This window comes from Rhinoderma darwinii, chromosome 3 (genome assembly GCF_050947455.1).
Source record: "Rhinoderma darwinii isolate aRhiDar2 chromosome 3, aRhiDar2.hap1, whole genome shotgun sequence".
Lineage (NCBI taxonomy): Eukaryota > Metazoa > Chordata > Amphibia > Anura > Rhinodermatidae > Rhinoderma > Rhinoderma darwinii.
In genome coordinates this window covers 362,683,298-362,700,059 of record NC_134689.1, presented here as the reverse complement: position 1 = coordinate 362,700,059, position 16,762 = coordinate 362,683,298, and the positions used below count along the sequence as shown (strand labels likewise).

Genomic DNA, 16,762 nt, shown 5'->3' with positions numbered 1-16,762 from the left:
ATTAGGCCACTGGGGCTGTAAACTTGCTCTGTGCCATGGTTTTTTCTTTCCAAAGCAAGCAAACATTCACATGTGATGAGTGAGCGAGAAAGGTTTGTGTTGTACCGTTTGCTTTCCAAATCGGATAAAATCTTAACCGCATGCTTGATTTTTTAAGAAAAGACTAGGTTCCCTTGTATTGTCGTTCTAATTGCGCACTAACAGGACATTTCTAATGCAGATGATGGAAATCTTAATGGAGTGACAAAACCCTTTAAAAACTGAATACCTCTTAATATGTATTGGGACAAGTATCCAGTGAAGAACCTAGTCGAGCACTTTTAATCTTGAACTAAAACATGCTAATGGCTTTACTTTAAACCCTTGGTGACATCTCACATACAATTATGTTGCTGCTGCCAAGGGATTAGCGCATCGTCACATAACAGTACGTAACAGTGATGGAGCCGGCTCAGAAGCTGAGGCAAGTACCCAGTGAAGAAGCCAGAAGAGCACTTATAATCTGGAACCATAACATGCCAATGGCTTTACTTTGAGACAGAGGAAAGGCAAACAATACAGATGGGCGTTAAAGCCACAATCCCTGGCTTAGGAGGCCAGTGCCTTATCCATTAGGCAACTGGGACTTGACTTTTTCTATAAGTGGTTGTTTTTCCAAAGCAATCAAACATTCACTTGTGACTGAGTGATCGAGAATGGTTTGTGTTCTACCGTTTGCTTTCTAGATCTGACAAAATCTTAACCACGTGCTTGCTTTTTGTAGACAAGGGAAAGAGGGTCCCTTGTCTTTTCAATATGATCACACACTTACAGGACTCTGCTAATAAAGATGAAGGAAAGCTTATTGGAGGGCCAAAACCTTTAAAAATACCTCTTAATATATATTGGGACAAGTATCCAGTAAAGAAGCAAGTTGAGCACTTTTAATCTGGAACTAAAACATGCCAATGGCTTTTATTTAAGAAAGAGAAAAGGCAAACACCACAGATGGGACTCACCCTTAAAAACGGTATACCTCTTCCATGTATCCCCTTCAATTATGTTTATAGATCATGGGCCATGAGTAAGTTTGCTATTCCACTGGAGGTCTAAATAAAGCACAAGAAGGCAAGAAAGGAGTGCTCCAGGTGAGGCTCGAACTCACAACCTCGGCATTGCTCAACAGTTACTGTTTTATAAGTACCGTGCGCTGACCGATTGCGCCACTGGAGCTCTTACTGATGTCTGCACGCGTGTCCGTTTTCCACCGTGTGCTGACCGATTGCACCGCGGGATGAAGTGATTCCTCAAGCGTGTCTGTTTTCCATCAATTTTCAAAAACACGACAGCGTTTAAGATAGCGGTCAGTCAAGATACTGTGAGTAATAAGTCATTTACTTCTCTCTGATTAATATATAAAGAAGCATCAGTCCAGTGGATGAAGCCAGTTGAGCACTTTTAATCAGGAACTAAAACAGCAACAGCTTAACTTTAAGAAAGATGAAAGGTAAACACCCCAGATGGGACTTGAACCCACAATCCCTGGCCTAGGAGGCCAGTGCCTTATCCATTAGGCCACTGGGGCTGTAAACTTGCTCTGCGCCGTGGTTTTTTCTTTCCAAAGCAAGCAAACATTCACATGTGATGAGTGAGCGAGAAAGGTTTGTGTTGTACCGTTTGCTTTCCAAATCGGATAAAATCTTAACCGCATGTTTGTTTTTTTAAGAAAAGACTAGGTTCCCTTGTATTGTCGTTCTAATTGCACACTAACAGGACATTTCTAATGCAGATGAAGGAAATCCTAATGGAGTGACAAAACCCTTTAAAAACTGAATACCTCTTAATATGTATTGGGACAAGTATCCAGTGAAGAACCTAGTCGAGCACTTTTAATCTTGAACTAAAACATGCTAATGGCTTTACTTTAAACCCTTGGTGACATCTCACATACAATTATGTTGCTGCTGCCAAGGGATTAGCGCATCGTCACATAACAGTACGTAACAGTGATGGAGCCGGCCCAGAAGCTGGGACAAGTACCCAGTGAAGAAGCCAGAAGAGCACTTATAATCTGGAACCATAACATGCCAATGGCTTTACTTTGAGACAGAGGAAAGGCAAACAATACAGATGGGCGTTAAAGCCACAATCCCTGGCTTAGGAGGCCAGTGCCTTATCCATTAGGCAACTGGGACTTGACTTTTTCTATAAGTGGTTGTTTTTCCAAAGCAATCAAACATTCACTTGTGACTGAGTGATCGAGAATGGTTTGTGTTCTACCGTTTGCTTTCTAGATCTGACAAAATCTTAACCACGTGCTTGCTTTTTGTAGACAAGGGAAAGAGGGTCCCTTGTCTTTTCATTATGATCACACACTTACAGGACTCTGCTAATAAAGATGAAGGAAAGCTTATTGGAGGGCCAAAACCTTTAAAAATACCTCTTAATATATATTGGGACAAGTATCCAGTAAAGAAGCAAGTTGAGCACTTTTAATCTGGAACTAAAACATGCCAATGGCTTTTATTTAAGGAAGAGAAAAGGCAAACACCACAGATGGGACTCACCCTTAAAAACGGTATACCTCTTCCATGTATCCCCTTCAATTATGTTTATAGATCATGGGCCATGAGTAAGTTTGCTATTCCACTGGAGGTCTAAATAAAGCACAAGAAGGCAAGAAAGGAGTGCTCCAGGTGAGGCTCGAACTCACAACCTCGGCATTGCTCAACAGTTACTGCTTTATAAGTACCGTGCGCTGACCGATTGCGCCACTGGAGCTCTTACTGATGTCTGCACGCGTGTCCGTTTTCCACCGTGTGCTGACCGATTGCACCGCGGGATGAAGTGATTCCTCAAGCGTGTCTGTTTTCCATCAATTTTCAAAAACACGACAGCGTTTAAGATAGCGGTCAGTCAAGATACTGTGAGTAATAAGTCATTTACTTCTCTCTGATTAATATATAAAGAAGCATCAGTCCAGTGGATGAAGCCAGTTGAGCACTTTTAATCAGGAACTAAAACAGCAACAGCTTAACTTTAAGAAAGATGAAAGGTAAACACCCCAGATGGGACTTGAACCCACAATCCCTGGCCTAGGAGGCCAGTGCCTTATCCATTAGGCCACTGGGGCTATAAACTTGCTCTGCGCCGTGGTTTTTTCTTTCCAAAGCAAGCAAACATTCACATGTGATGAGTGAGCGAGAAAGGTTTGTGTTGTACCGTTTGCTTTCCAAATCGGATAAAATCTTAACCGCATGCTTGATTTTTTAAGAAAAGACTAGGTTCCCTTGTATTGTCGTTCTAATTGCACACTAACAGGACATTTCTAATGCAGATGAAGGAAATCTTAATGGAGTGACAAAACCCTTTAAAAACTGAATACCTCTTAATATGTATTGGGACAAGTATCCAGTGAAGAACCTAGTCGAGCACTTTTAATCTTGAACTAAAACATGCTAATGGCTTTACTTTAAACCCTTGGTGACATCTCACATACAATTATGTTGCTGCTGCCAAGGGATTAGCGCATCGTCACATAACAGTACGTAACAGTGATGGAGCCGGCTCAGAAGCTGGGACAAGTACCCAGTGAAGAAGCCAGAAGAGCACTTATAATCTGGAACCATAACATGCCAATGGCTTTACTTTGAGACAGAGGAAAGGCAAACAATACAGATGGGCGTTAAAGCCACAATCCCTGGCTTAGGAGGCCAGTGCCTTATCCATTAGGCAACTGGGACTTGACTTTTTCTATAAGTGGTTGTTTTTCCAAAGCACTCAAACATTCACTTGTGACTGAGTGATCGAGAATGGTTTGTGTTCTACCGTTTGCTTTCTAGATCTGACAAAATCTTAACCACGTGCTTGCTTTTTGTAGACAAGGGAAAGAGGGTCCCTTGTCTTTTCATTATGATCACACACTTACAGGACTCTGCTAATAAAGATGAAGGAAAGCTTATTGGAGGGCCAAAACCTTTAAAAATACCTCTTAATATATATTGGGACAAGTATCCAGTAAAGAAGCAAGTTGAGCACTTTTAATCTGGAACTAAAACATGCCAATGGCTTTTATTTAAGAAAGAGAAAAGGCAAACACCACAGATGGGACTCACCCTTAAAAACGGTATACCTCTTCCATGTATCCCCTTCAATTATGTTTATAGATCATGGGCCATGAGTAAGTTTGCTATTCCACTGGAGGTCTAAATAAAGCACAAGAAGGCAAGAAAGGAGTGCTCCAGGTGAGGCTCGAACTCACAACCTCGGCATTGCTCAACAGTTACTGCTTTATAAGTACCGTGCGCTGACCAATTGCGCCACTGGAGCTCTTACTGATGTCTGCACGCGTGTCCGTTTTCCACCGTGTGCTGACCGATTGCACCGCGGGATGAAGTGATTCCTCAAGCGTGTCTGTTTTCCATCAATTTTCAAAAACACGACAGCGTTTAAGATAGCGGTCAGTCAAGATACTGTGAGTAATAAGTCATTTACTTCTCTCTTATTAATATATAAAGAAGCATCAGTCCAGTGGATGAAGCCAGTTGAGCACTTTTAATCAGGAACTAAAACAGCAACAGCTTAACTTTAAGAAATAAGAAAGGTAAACACCCCAGATGGGACTTGAACCCACAATCCCTGGCTTAGGAGGCCAGTGCCTTATCCATTAGGCCACTGGGGCTGTAAACTTGCTCTGCGCCGTGGTTTTTTCTTTCCAAAGCACGCAAACATTCACATGTGATGAGTGAGCGAGAAAGGTTTGTGTTGTACCGTTTGCTTTCCAAATCGGATAAAATCTTAACCGCATGTTTGTTTTTTTAAGAAAAGACTAGGTTCCCTTGTATTGTCGTTCTAATTGCACACTAACAGGACATTTCTAATGCAGATGAAGGAAATCCTAATGGAGTGACAAAACCCTTTAAAAACTGAATACCTCTTAATATGTATTGGGACAAGTATCCAGTGAAGAACCTAGTCGAGCACTTTTAATCTTGAACTAAAACATGCTAATGGCTTTACTTTAAACCCTTGGTGACATCTCACATACAATTATGTTGCTGCTGCCAAGGGATTAGCGCATCGTCACATAACAGTACGTAACAGTGATGGAGCCGGCCCAGAAGCTGGGACAAGTACCCAGTGAAGAAGCCAGAAGAGCACTTATAATCTGGAACCATAACATGCCAATGGCTTTACTTTGAGACAGAGGAAAGGCAAACAATACAGATGGGCGTTAAAGCCACAATCCCTGGCTTAGGAGGCCAGTGCCTTATCCATTAGGCAACTGGGACTTGACTTTTTCTATAAGTGGTTGTTTTTCCAAAGCAATCAAACATTCACTTGTGACTGAGTGATCGAGAATGGTTTGTGTTCTACCGTTTGCTTTCTAGATCTGACAAAATCTTAACCACGTGCATGCTTTTTGTAGACAAGGGAAAGAGGGTCCCTTGTCTTTTCATTATGATCACACACTTACAGGACTCTGCTAATAAAGATGAAGGAAAGCTTATTGGAGGGCCAAAACCTTTAAAAATACCTCTTAATATATATTGGGACAAGTATCCAGTAAAGAAGCAAGTTGAGCACTTTTAATCTGGAACTAAAACATGCCAATGGCTTTTATTTAAGAAAGAGAAAAGGCAAACACCACAGATGGGACTCACCCTTAAAAACGGTATACCTCTTCCATGTATCCCCTTCAATTATGTTTATAGATCATGGGCCATGAGTAAGTTTGCTATTCCACTGGAGGTCTAAATAAAGCACAAGAAGGCAAGAAAGGAGTGCTCCAGGTGAGGCTCGAACTCACAACCTCGGCATTGCTCAACAGTAACTGCTTTATAAGTACCGTGCGCTGACCGATTGCGCCACTGGAGCTCTTACTGATGTCTGCACGCGTGTCCGTTTTCCACCGTGTGCTGACCGATTGCACCGCGGGATGAAGTGATTCCTCAAGCGTGTCTGTTTTCCATCAATTTTCAAAAACACGACAGCGTTTAAGATAGCGGTCAGTCAAGATACTGTGAGTAATAAGTCATTTACTTCTCTCTTATTAATATATAAAGAAGCATCAGTCCAGTGGATGAAGCCAGTTGAGCACTTTTAATCAGGAACTAAAACAGCAACAGCTTAACTTTAAGAAAGAAGAAAGGTAAACACCCCAGATGGGACTTGGGCCCACAATCCCTGGCTTAGGAGGCCAGTGCCTTATCCATTAGGCCACTGGGGCTGTAAACTTGCTCTGTGCCGTGGTTTTTTCTTTCCAAAGCAAGCAAACATTCACATGTGATGAGTGAGCGAGAAAGGTTTGTGTTGTACCGTTTGCTTTCCAAATCGGATAAAATCTTAACCGCATGCTTGTTTTTTTAAGAAAAGACTAGGTTCCCTTGTATTGTCGTTCTAATTGCACACTAACAGGACATTTCTAATGCAGATGATGGAAATCTTAATGGAGTGACAAAACCCTTTAAAAACTGAATACCTCTTAATATGTATTGGGACAAGTATCCAGTGAAGAACCTAGTCGAGCACTTTTAATCTTGAACTAAAACATGCTAATGGCTTTACTTTAAACCCTTGGTGACATCTCACATACAATTATGTTGCTGCTGCCAAGGGATTAGCGCATTGTCACATAACAGTACGTAACAGTGATGGAGCCGGCTCAGAAGCTGAGACAAGTACCCAGTGAAGAAGCCAGAAGAGCACTTATAATCTGGAACCATAACATGCCAATGGCTTTACTTTGAGACAGAGGAAAGGCAAACAATACAGATGGGCGTTAAAGCCACAATCCCTGGCTTAGGAGGCCAGTGCCTTATCCATTAGGCAACTGGGACTTGACTTTTTCTATAAGTGGTTGTTTTTCCAAAGCAATCAAACATTCACTTGTGACTGAGTGATCGAGAATGGTTTGTGTTCTACCGTTTGCTTTCTAGATCTGACAAAATCTTAACCACGTGCTTGCTTTTTGTAGACAAGGGAAAGAGGGTCCCTTGTCTTTTCAATATGATCACACACTTACAGGACTCTGCTAATAAAGATGAAGGAAAGCTTATTGGAGGGCCAAAACCTTTAAAATACCTCTTAATATGTATTGGGACAAGTATCCAGTAAAGAAGCAAGTTGAGCACTTTTAATCTGGAACTAAAACATGCCAATGGCTTTTATTTAAGAAAGAGAAAAGGCAAACACCACAGATGGGACTCACCCTTAAAAACGGTATACCTCTTCCATGTATCCCCTTCAATTATGTTTATAGATCATGGGCCATGAGTAAGTTTGCTATTCCACTGGAGGTCTAAATAAAGCACAAGAAGGCAAGAAAGGAGTGCTCCAGGTGAGGCTCGAACTCACAACCTCGGCATTGCTCAACAGTTACTGCTTTATAAATACCGTGCGCTGACCGATTGCGCCACTGGAGCTCTTACTGATGTCTGCACGCGTGTCCGTTTTCCACCGTGTGCTGACCGATTGCACCGCGGGATGAAGTGATTCCTCAAGCGTGTCTGTTTTCCATCAATTTTCAAAAACACGACAGCGTTTAAGATAGCGGTCAGTCAAGATACTGTGAGTAATAAGTCATTTACTTCTCTCTGATTAATATATAAAGAAGCATCAGTCCAGTGGATGAAGCCAGTTGAGCACTTTTAATCAGGAACTAAAACAGCAACAGCTTAACTTTAAGAAAGATGAAAGGTAAACACCCCAGATGGGACTTGAACCCACAATCCCTGGCCTAGGAGGCCAGTGCCTTATCCATTAGGCCACTGGGGCTGTAAACTTTCTCTGCGCCGTGGTTTTTTCTTTCCAAAGCAAGCAAACATTCACATGTGATGAGTGAGCGAGAAAGGTTTGTGTTGTACCGTTTGCTTTCCAAATCGGATAAAATCTTAACCGCATGCTTGATTTTTTAAGAAAAGACTAGGTTCCCTTGTATTGTCGTTCTAATTGCACACTAACAGGACATTTCTAATGCAGATGAAGGAAATCTTAATGGAGTGACAAAACCCTTTAAAAACTGAATACCTCTTAATATGTATTGGGACAAGTATCCAGTGAAGAACCTAGTCGAGCACTTTTAATCTTGAACTAAAACATGCTAATGGCTTTACTTTAAACCCTTGGTGACATCTCACATACAATTATGTTGCTGCTGCCAAGGGATTAGCGCATCGTCACATAACAGTACGTAACAGTGATGGAGCCGGCTCAGAAGCTGGGACAAGTACCCAGTGAAGAAGCCAGAAGAGCACTTATAATCTGGAACCATAACATGCCAATGGCTTTACTTTGAGACAGAGGAAAGGCAAACAATACAGATGGGCGTTAAAGCCACAATCCCTGGCTTAGGAGGCCAGTGCCTTATCCATTAGGCAACTGGGACTTGACTTTTTCTATAAGTGGTTGTTTTTCCAAAGCAATCAAACATTCACTTGTGACTGAGTGATCGAGAATGGTTTGTGTTCTACCGTTTGCTTTCTAGATCTGACAAAATCTTAACCACGTGCATGCTTTTTGTAGACAAGGGAAAGAGGGTCCCTTGTCTTTTCATTATGATCACACACTTACAGGACTCTGCTAATAAAGATGAAGGAAAGCTTATTGGAGGGCCAAAACCTTTAAAAATACCTCTTAATATATATTGGGACAAGTATCCAGTAAAGAAGCAAGTTGAGCACTTTTAATCTGGAACTAAAACATGCCAATGGCTTTTATTTAAGAAAGAGAAAAGGCAAACACCACAGATGGGACTCACCCTTAAAAACGGTATACCTCTTCCATGTATCCCCTTCAATTATGTTTATAGATCATGGGCCATGAGTAAGTTTGCTATTCCACTGGAGGTCTAAATAAAGCACAAGAAGGCAAGAAAGGAGTACTCCAGGTGAGGCTCGAACGCACAACCTCGGCATTGCTCAACAGTTACTGCTTTATAAGTACCGTGCGCTGACCGATTGCGCCACTGCAGCTCTTACTGATGTCTGCACGCGTGTCCGTTTTCCACCGTGTGCTGACCGATTGCACCGCGGGATGAAGTGATTCCTCAAGCGTGTCTGTTTTCCATCAATTTTCAAAAACACGACAGCGTTTAAGATAGCGGTCAGTCAAGATACTGTGAGTAATAAGTCATTTACTTCTCTCTGATTAATATATAAAGAAGCATCAGTCCAGTGGATGAAGCCAGTTGAGCACTTTTAATCAGGAACTAAAACAGCAACAGCTTAACTTTAAGAAAGATGAAAGGTAAACACCCCAGATGGGACTTGAACCCACAATCCCTGGCCTAGGAGGCCAGTGCCTTATCCATTAGGCCACTGGAGCTGTAAACTTCCTCTGCGCCGTGGTTTTTTCTTTCCAAAGCAAGCAAACATTCACATGTGATGAGTGAGCGAGAAAGGTTTGTGTTGTACCGTTTGCTTTCCAAATCGGATAAAATCTTAACCGCATGCTTGTTTTTTTAAGAAAAGACTAAGTTCCCTTGTATTGTCGTTCTAATTGCACACTAACAGGACATTTCTAATGCAGATGAAGGAAATCTTAATGGAGTGACAAAACCCTTTAAAAACTGAATACCTCTTAATATGTATTGGGACAAGTATCCAGTGAAGAACCTAGTCGAGCACTTTTAATCTTGAACTAAAACATGCTAATGGCTTTACTTTAAACCCTTGGTGACATCTCACATACAATTATGTTGCTGCTGCCAAGGGATTAGCGCATCGTCACATAACAGTACGTAACAGTGATGGAGCCGGCCCAGAAGCTGGGACAAGTACCCAGTGAAGAAGCCAGAAGAGCACCTATAATCTGGAACCATAACATGCCAATGGCTTTACTTTGAGACAGAGGAAAGGCAAACAATACAGATGGGCGTTAAAGCCACAATCCCTGGCTTAGGAGGCCAGTGCCTTATCCATTAGGCAACTGGGACTTTACTTTTTCTATAAGTGGTTGTTTTTCCAAAGCAATCAAACATTCACTTGTGACTGAGTGATCGAGAATGGTTTGTGTTCTACCGTTTGCTTTCTAGATCTGACAAAATCTTAACCACGTGCTTGCTTTTTGTAGACAAGGGAAAGAGGGTCCCTTGTCTTTTCATTATGATCACACACTTACAGGACTCTGCTAATAAAGATGAAGGAAAGCTTATTGGAGGGCCAAAACCTTTAAAAATACCTCTTAATATATATTGGGACAAGTATCCAGTAAAGAAGCAAGTTGAGCACTTTTAATCTGGAACTAAAACATGCCAATGGCTTTTATTTAAGAAAGAGAAAAGGCAAACACCACAGATGGGACTCACCCTTAAAAACGGTATACCTCTTCCATGTATCCCCTTCAATTATGTTTATAGATCATGGGCCATGAGTAAGTTTGCTATTCCACTGGAGGTCTAAATAAAGCACAAGAAGGCAAGAAAGGAGTGCTCCAGGTGAGGCTCGAACTCACAACCTCGGCATTGCTCAACAGTTACTGCTTTATAAGTACCGTGAACTGACCGATTGCGCCACTGGAGCTCTTACTGATGTCTGCACGCGTGTCAGTTTTCCACCGTGTGCTGACCGATTGCACCGCGGGATGAAGTGATTCCTCAAGCGTGTCTGTTTTCCATCAATTTTCAAAAACACGACAGCGTTTAAGATAGCGGTCAGTCAAGATACTGTGAGTAATAAGTCATTTACTTCTCTCTTATTAATATATAAAGAAGCATCAGTCCAGTGGATGAAGCCAGTTGAGCACTTTTAATCAGGAACTAAAACAGCAACAGCTTAACTTTAAGAAAGATGAAAGGTAAACACCCCAGATGGGACTTGAACCCACAATCCCTGGCCTAGGAGGCCAGTGCCTTATCCATTAGGCCACTGGGGCTGTAAACTTGCTCTGCGCCGTGGTTTTTTCTTTCCAAAGCAAGCAAACATTCACATGTGATGAGTGAGCGAGAAAGGTTTGTGTTGTACCGTTTGCTTTCCAAATCGGATAAAATCTTAACCGCATGCTTGATTTTTTAAGAAAAGACTAGGTTCCCTTGTATTGTCGTTCTAATTGCACACTAACAGGACATTTCTAATGCAGATGAAGGAAATCTTAATGGAGTGACAAAACCCTTTAAAAACTGAATACCTCTTAATATGTATTGGGACAAGTATCCAGTGAAGAACCTAGTCGAGCACTTTTAATCTTGAACTAAAACATGCTAATGGCTTTACTTTAAACCCTTGGTGACATCTCACATACAATTATGTTGCTGCTGCCAAGGGATTAGCGCATCGTCACATAACAGTACGTAACAGTGATGGAGCCGGCTCAGAAGCTGGGACAAGTACCCAGTGAAGAAGCCAGAAGAGCACTTATAATCTGGAACCATAACATGCCAATGGCTTTACTTTGAGACAGAGGAAAGGCAAACAATACAGATGGGCGTTAAAGCCACAATCCCTGGCTTAGGAGGCCAGTGCCTTATCCATTAGGCAACTGGGACTTGACTTTTTCTATAAGTGGTTGTTTTTCCAAAGCAATCAAACATTCACTTGTGACTGAGTGATCGAGAATGGTTTGTGTTCTACCGTTTGCTTTCTAGATCTGACAAAATCGTAACCACGTGCTTGCTTTTTGTAGACAAGGGAAAGAGGTTCCCTTGTCTTTTCATTATGATCACACACTTACAGGACTCTGCTAATAAAGATGAAGGAAAGCTTATTAGAGGGCCAAAACCTTTAAAAATACCTCTTAATATATATTGGGACAAGTATCCAGTAAAGAAGCAAGTTGAGCACTTTTAATCTGGAACTAAAACATGCCAATGGCTTTTATTTAAGAAAGAGAAAAGGCAAACACCACAGATGGGACTCACCCTTAAAAACGGTATACCTCTTCCATGTATCCCCTTCAATTATGTTTATAGATCATGGGCCATGAGTAAGTTTGCTATTCCACTGGAGGTCTAAATAAAGCACAAGAAGGCAAGAAAGGAGTGCTCCAGGTGAGGCTCGAACTCACAACCTCGGCATTGCTCAACAGTTACTGCTTTATAAGTACCGTGCGCTGACCGATTGCGCCACTGGAGCTCTTACTGATGTCTGCACGCGTGTCCGTTTTCCACCGTGTGCTGACCGATTGCACCGCGGGATGAAGTGATTCCTCAAGCGTGTCTGTTTTCCATCAATTTTCAAAAACACGACAGCGTTTAAGATAGCGGTCAGTCAAGATACTGTGAGTAATAAGTCATTTACTTCTCTCTTATTAATATATAAAGAAGCATCAGTCCAGTGGATGAAGCCAGTTGAGCACTTTTAATCAGGAACTAAAACAGCAACAGCTTAACTTTAAGAAAGAAGAAAGGTAAACACCCCAGATGGGACTTGAACCCACAATCCCTGGCTTAGGAGGCCAGTGCCTTATCCATTAGGCCACTGGGGCTGTAAACTTGCTCTGCGCCGTGGTTTTTTCTTTCCAAAGCAAGCAAACATTCACATGTGATGAGTGAGCGAGAAAGGTTTGTGTTGTACCGTTTGCTTTCCAAATCGGATAAAATCTTAACCGCATGCTTGTTTTTTTAAGAAAAGACTAGGTTCCCTTGTATTGTCGTTCTAATTGCACACTAACAGGACATTTCTAATGCAGATGAAGGAAATCTTAATGGAGTGACAAAACCCTTTAAAAACTGAATACCTCTTAATATGTATTGGGACAAGTATCCAGTGAAGAACCTAGTCGAGCACTTTTAATCTTGAACTAAAACATGCTAATGGCTTTACTTTAAACCCTTGGTGACATCTCACATACAATTATGTTGCTGCTGCCAAGGGATTAGCGCATCGTCACATAACAGTACGTAACAGTGATGGAGCCGGCCCAGAAGCTGGGACAAGTACCCAGTGAAGAAGCCAGAAGAGCACTTATAATCTGGAACCATAACATGCCAATGGCTTTACTTTGAGACAGAGGAAAGGCAAACAATACAGATGGGCGTTAAAGCCACAATCCCTGGCTTAGGAGGCCAGTGCCTTATCCATTAGGCAACTGGGACTTGACTTTTTCTATAAGTGGTTGTTTTTCCAAAGCAATCAAACATTCACTTGTGACTGAGTGATCGAGAATGGTTTGTGTTCTACCGTTTGCTTTCTAGATCTGACAAAATCTTAACCACGTGCTTGCTTTTTGTAGACAAGGGAAAGAGGGTCCCTTGTCTTTTCATTATGATCACACACTTACAGGACTCTGCTAATAAAGATGAAGGAAAGCTTATTGGAGGGCCAAAACCTTTAAAAATACCTCTTAATATATATTGGGACAAGTATCCAGTAAAGAAGCAAGTTGAGCACTTTTAATCTGGAACTAAAACATGCCAATGGCTTTTATTTAAGAAAGAGAAAAGGCAAACACCACAGATGGGACTCACCCTTAAAAACGGTATACCTCTTCCATGTATCCCCTTCAATTATGTTTATAGATCATGGGCCATGAGTAAGTTTGCTATTCCACTGGAGGTCTAAATAAAGCACAAGAAGGCAAGAAAGGAGTGCTCCAGGTGAGGCTCGAACGCACAACCTCGGCATTGCTCAACAGTTACTGCTTTATAAGTACCGTGCGCTGACCGATTGCGCCACTGCAGCTCTTACTGATGTCTGCACGCGTGTCCGTTTTCCACCGTGTGCTGACCGATTGCACCGCGGGATGAAGTGATTCCTCAAGCGTGTCTGTTTTCCATCAATTTTCAAAAACACGACAGCGTTTAAGATAGCGGTCAGTCAAGATACTGTGAGTAATAAGTCATTTACTTCTCTCTGATTAATATATAAAGAAGCATCAGTACAGTGGATGAAGCCAGTTGAGCACTTTTAATCAGGAACTAAAACAGCAACAGCTTAACTTTAAGAAAGATGAAAGGTAAACACCCCAGATGGGACTTGAACCCACAATCCCTGGCCTAGGAGGCCAGTGCCTTATCCATTAGGCCACTGGGGCTGTAAACTTCCTCTGCGCCGTGGTTTTTTCTTTCCAAAGCAAGCAAACATTCACATGTGATGAGTGAGCGAGAAAGGTTTGTGTTGTACCGTTTGCTTTCCAAATCGGATAAAATCTTAACCGCATGCTTGTTTTTTTAAGAAAAGACTAGGTTCCCTTGTATTGTCGTTCTAATTGCACACTAACAGGACATTTCTAATGCAGATGAAGGAAATCTTAATGGAGTGACAAAACCCTTTAAAAACTGAATACCTCTTAATATGTATTGGGACAAGTATCCAGGGAAGAACCTAGTCGAGCACTTTTAATCTTGAACTAAAACATGCTAATGGCTTTACTTTAAACCCTTGGTGACATCTCACATACAATTATGTTGCTGCTGCCAAGGGATTAGCGCATCGTCACATAACAGTACGTAACAGTGATGGAGCCGGCCCAGAAGCTGGGACAAGTACCCAGTGAAGAAGCCAGAAGAGCACCTATAATCTGGAACCATAACATGCCAATGGCTTTACTTTGAGACAGAGGAAAGGCAAACAATACAGATGGGCGTTAAAGCCACAATCCCTGGCTTAGGAGGCCAGTGCCTTATCCATTAGGCAACTGGGACTTTACTTTTTCTATAAGTGGTTGTTTTTCCAAAGCAATCAAACATTCACTTGTGACTGAGTGATCGAGAATGGTTTGTGTTCTACCGTTTGCTTTCTAGATCTGACAAAATCTTAACCACGTGCTTGCTTTTTGTAGACAAGGGAAAGAGGGTCCCTTGTCTTTTCATTATGATCACACACTTACAGGACTCTGCTAATAAAGATGAAGGAAAGCTTATTGGAGGGCCAAAACCTTTAAAAATACCTCTTAATATATATTGGGACAAGTATCCAGTAAAGAAGCAAGTTGAGCACTTTTAATCTGGAACTAAAACATGCCAATGGCTTTTATTTAAGAAAGAGAAAAGGCAAACACCACAGATGGGACTCACCCTTAAAAACGGTATACCTCTTCCATGTATCCCCTTCAATTATGTTTATAGATCATGGGCCATGAGTAAGTTTGCTATTCCACTGGAGGTCTAAATAAAGCACAAGAAGGCAAGAAAGGAGTGCTCCAGGTGAGGCTCGAACTCACAACCTCGGCATTGCTCAACAGTTACTGCTTTATAAGTACCGTGAACTGACCGATTGCGCCACTGGAGCTCTTACTGATGTCTGCACGCGTGTCAGTTTTCCACCGTGTGCTGACCGATTGCACCGCGGGATGAAGTGATTCCTCAAGCGTGTCTGTTTTCCATCAATTTTCAAAAACACGACAGCGTTTAAGATAGCGGTCAGTCAAGATACTGTGAGTAATAAGTCATTTACTTCTCTCTTATTAATATATAAAGAAGCATCAGTCCAGTGGATGAAGCCAGTTGAGCACTTTTAATCAGGAACTAAAACAGCAACAGCTTAACTTTAAGAAAGATGAAAGGTAAACACCCCAGATGGGACTTGAACCCACAATCCCTGGCCTAGGAGGCCAGTGCCTTATCCATTAGGCCACTGGGGCTGTAAACTTGCTCTGCGCCGTGGTTTTTTCTTTCCAAAGCAAGCAAACATTCACATGTGATGAGTGAGCGAGAAAGGTTTGTGTTGTACCGTTTGCTTTCCAAATCGGATAAAATCTTAACCGCATGCTTGATTTTTTAAGAAAAGACTAGGTTCCCTTGTATTGTCGTTCTAATTGCACACTAACAGGACATTTCTAATGCAGATGAAGGAAATCTTAATGGAGTGACAAAACCCTTTAAAAACTGAATACCTCTTAATATGTATTGGGACAAGTATCCAGTGAAGAACCTAGTCGAGCACTTTTAATCTTGAACTAAAACATGCTAATGGCTTTACTTTAAACCCTTGGTGACATCTCACATACAATTATGTTGCTGCTGCCAAGGGATTAGCGCATCGTCACATAACAGTACGTAACAGTGATGGAGCCGGCTCAGAAGCTGGGACAAGTACCCAGTGAAGAAGCCAGAAGAGCACTTATAATCTGGAACCATAACATGCCAATGGCTTTACTTTGAGACAGAGGAAAGGCAAACAATACAGATGGGCGTTAAAGCCACAATCCCTGGCTTAGGAGGCCAGTGCCTTATCCATTAGGCAACTGGGACTTGACTTTTTCTATAAGTGGTTGTTTTTCCAAAGCAATCAAACATTCACTTGTGACTGAGTGATCGAGAATGGTTTGTGTTCTACCGTTTGCTTTCTAGATCTGACAAAATCGTAACCACGTGCTTGCTTTTTGTAGACAAGGGAAAGAGGTTCCCTTGTCTTTTCATTATGATCACACACTTACAGGACTCTGCTAATAAAGATGAAGGAAAGCTTATTAGAGGGCCAAAACCTTTAAAAATACCTCTTAATATATATTGGGACAAGTATCCAGTAAAGAAGCAAGTTGAGCACTTTTAATCTGGAACTAAAACATGCCAATGGCTTTTATTTAAGAAAGAGAAAAGGCAAACACCACAGATGGGACTCACCCTTAAAAACGGTATACCTCTTCCATGTATCCCCTTCAATTATGTTTATAGATCATGGGCCATGAGTAAGTTTGCTATTCCACTGGAGGTCTAAATAAAGCACAAGAAGGCAAGAAAGGAGTGCTCCAGGTGAGGCTCGAACTCACAACCTCGGCATTGCTCAACAGTTACTGCTTTATAAGTACCGTGCGCTGACCGATTGCGCCACTGGAGCTCTTACTGATGTCTGCACGCGTGTCCGTTTTCCACCGTGTGCTGACCGATTGCACCGCGGGATGAAGTGAT

At 41.8% G+C, this 16,762-nt stretch overlaps 18 non-coding genes across 18 annotated transcripts; all 18 read right to left on the bottom strand.

The window, feature by feature from the left end:
• Window positions 1-1,119: 1,119 nt before the first annotated feature.
• On the bottom strand, window positions 1,120-1,212 carry TRNAI-UAU (transfer RNA isoleucine (anticodon UAU)). The gene is given in 2 exon segments: window positions 1,120-1,155; window positions 1,175-1,212. It is a non-coding gene; the product is annotated as a tRNA-Ile (tRNA).
• Window positions 1,213-1,491: 279 nt separating this feature from the next.
• Window positions 1,492-1,564, bottom strand: TRNAR-CCU (transfer RNA arginine (anticodon CCU)). The gene has a single exon. It is a non-coding gene; the product is annotated as a tRNA-Arg (tRNA).
• Window positions 1,565-2,667: 1,103 nt separating this feature from the next.
• Window positions 2,668-2,760, bottom strand: TRNAI-UAU (transfer RNA isoleucine (anticodon UAU)). Its single transcript is given in 2 exon segments — window positions 2,668-2,703; window positions 2,723-2,760. It is a non-coding gene; the product is annotated as a tRNA-Ile (tRNA).
• Window positions 2,761-3,039: 279 nt separating this feature from the next.
• Window positions 3,040-3,112, bottom strand: TRNAR-CCU (transfer RNA arginine (anticodon CCU)). The gene has a single exon. It is a non-coding gene; the product is annotated as a tRNA-Arg (tRNA).
• A 1,103-nt stretch (window positions 3,113-4,215) lies between these two features.
• TRNAI-UAU (transfer RNA isoleucine (anticodon UAU)) lies at window positions 4,216-4,308 on the bottom strand. The gene is given in 2 exon segments: window positions 4,216-4,251; window positions 4,271-4,308. It is a non-coding gene; the product is annotated as a tRNA-Ile (tRNA).
• A 279-nt stretch (window positions 4,309-4,587) lies between these two features.
• Window positions 4,588-4,660, bottom strand: TRNAR-CCU (transfer RNA arginine (anticodon CCU)). Its single transcript has one exon. It is a non-coding gene; the product is annotated as a tRNA-Arg (tRNA).
• A 1,103-nt stretch (window positions 4,661-5,763) lies between these two features.
• On the bottom strand, window positions 5,764-5,856 carry TRNAI-UAU (transfer RNA isoleucine (anticodon UAU)). The gene is given in 2 exon segments: window positions 5,764-5,799; window positions 5,819-5,856. It is a non-coding gene; the product is annotated as a tRNA-Ile (tRNA).
• Window positions 5,857-7,310: 1,454 nt separating this feature from the next.
• TRNAI-UAU (transfer RNA isoleucine (anticodon UAU)) lies at window positions 7,311-7,403 on the bottom strand. The gene is given in 2 exon segments: window positions 7,311-7,346; window positions 7,366-7,403. It is a non-coding gene; the product is annotated as a tRNA-Ile (tRNA).
• A 279-nt stretch (window positions 7,404-7,682) lies between these two features.
• Window positions 7,683-7,755, bottom strand: TRNAR-CCU (transfer RNA arginine (anticodon CCU)). Its single transcript has one exon. It is a non-coding gene; the product is annotated as a tRNA-Arg (tRNA).
• A 2,651-nt stretch (window positions 7,756-10,406) lies between these two features.
• Window positions 10,407-10,499, bottom strand: TRNAI-UAU (transfer RNA isoleucine (anticodon UAU)). Its single transcript is given in 2 exon segments — window positions 10,407-10,442; window positions 10,462-10,499. It is a non-coding gene; the product is annotated as a tRNA-Ile (tRNA).
• Window positions 10,500-10,778: 279 nt separating this feature from the next.
• On the bottom strand, window positions 10,779-10,851 carry TRNAR-CCU (transfer RNA arginine (anticodon CCU)). Its single transcript has one exon. It is a non-coding gene; the product is annotated as a tRNA-Arg (tRNA).
• A 1,103-nt stretch (window positions 10,852-11,954) lies between these two features.
• TRNAI-UAU (transfer RNA isoleucine (anticodon UAU)) lies at window positions 11,955-12,047 on the bottom strand. Its single transcript is given in 2 exon segments — window positions 11,955-11,990; window positions 12,010-12,047. It is a non-coding gene; the product is annotated as a tRNA-Ile (tRNA).
• A 279-nt stretch (window positions 12,048-12,326) lies between these two features.
• Window positions 12,327-12,399, bottom strand: TRNAR-CCU (transfer RNA arginine (anticodon CCU)). Its single transcript has one exon. It is a non-coding gene; the product is annotated as a tRNA-Arg (tRNA).
• A 1,103-nt stretch (window positions 12,400-13,502) lies between these two features.
• TRNAI-UAU (transfer RNA isoleucine (anticodon UAU)) lies at window positions 13,503-13,595 on the bottom strand. The gene is given in 2 exon segments: window positions 13,503-13,538; window positions 13,558-13,595. It is a non-coding gene; the product is annotated as a tRNA-Ile (tRNA).
• A 279-nt stretch (window positions 13,596-13,874) lies between these two features.
• On the bottom strand, window positions 13,875-13,947 carry TRNAR-CCU (transfer RNA arginine (anticodon CCU)). Its single transcript has one exon. It is a non-coding gene; the product is annotated as a tRNA-Arg (tRNA).
• Window positions 13,948-15,050: 1,103 nt separating this feature from the next.
• Window positions 15,051-15,143, bottom strand: TRNAI-UAU (transfer RNA isoleucine (anticodon UAU)). The gene is given in 2 exon segments: window positions 15,051-15,086; window positions 15,106-15,143. It is a non-coding gene; the product is annotated as a tRNA-Ile (tRNA).
• Window positions 15,144-15,422: 279 nt separating this feature from the next.
• Window positions 15,423-15,495, bottom strand: TRNAR-CCU (transfer RNA arginine (anticodon CCU)). The gene has a single exon. It is a non-coding gene; the product is annotated as a tRNA-Arg (tRNA).
• A 1,103-nt stretch (window positions 15,496-16,598) lies between these two features.
• Window positions 16,599-16,691, bottom strand: TRNAI-UAU (transfer RNA isoleucine (anticodon UAU)). Its single transcript is given in 2 exon segments — window positions 16,599-16,634; window positions 16,654-16,691. It is a non-coding gene; the product is annotated as a tRNA-Ile (tRNA).
• Between the last annotated feature and the right edge of the window lie 71 nt (window positions 16,692-16,762).